Here is a 590-nt window from a genome sequence, read left to right as displayed (position 1 = left end):
TAGGGCAATAGAATATAGGGTCTGTACAGTAGAAAAACCATTACGCCTATGGAGAGTCCCCACAAGGATAGCTGACCAGACAGGTGTGTGTGTGTGTGTGTGTGTGTGTGTGTGTAAGCGTTTTTGTGACAAATGAGGACATAAATTTGTATAATGACAAAGGTATGACATAGGTATTACAAGGAGAAGGCGAATTTTCAGGACATTACCCCATGTCCCCACTTTTCAAAACGCTTATAAATCACACAGAATGGAGTGTATTGAAAATCTGAAATAGCACAAAGTTTCCTGTGAGGGGTAGGTTTAGGGGTAGGGTTGGTAAAGGGCAATAGAATATACGGTCTGTACAGTATAAAAACCATTACGCCTATGGGATGTCCCCACTTTTCACAAATGTAAACCTGTGAGAATGTGTGTGTGTGTGCGAGTGTGTGAGTGTGTGAGTGTGTGTGTGTGCGTGTGCAAGTGCGTGAGTGTGAGTGTGTGCGTGAGCGTGAGCGTGTGCGAGTGTGTGTGCGAGTGTGTGTGCGTGCGTGTGCGTGAGTGTGTGTGTGTGCGTGTGAGTGTGCGTGTGTGTGTGAGTGAGTGTG

The 590-nt window shown here is 45.9% G+C and overlaps 1 protein-coding gene across 1 annotated transcript in view; it reads left to right on the top strand.

The window, feature by feature from the left end:
• The window catches only part of LOC107568244 (interleukin-6 receptor subunit beta-like), a 14,121-nt gene that overhangs the window by 8,296 nt on the left and 5,235 nt on the right, over positions 1–590 (top strand). The gene's annotated exons all lie outside the window — the stretch shown is intronic.

This window comes from Sinocyclocheilus grahami, unplaced genomic scaffold (assembly GCF_001515645.1).
Source record: "Sinocyclocheilus grahami isolate Dianchi unplaced genomic scaffold, SAMN03320097.WGS_v1.1 scaffold1227.1, whole genome shotgun sequence".
Classification (NCBI taxonomy): Eukaryota; Metazoa; Chordata; class Actinopteri; order Cypriniformes; family Cyprinidae; genus Sinocyclocheilus; species Sinocyclocheilus grahami.
The sequence above is the reverse complement of the archived record's forward strand: the minus strand, read 5'-3'. Positions and strand labels throughout refer to the sequence as shown.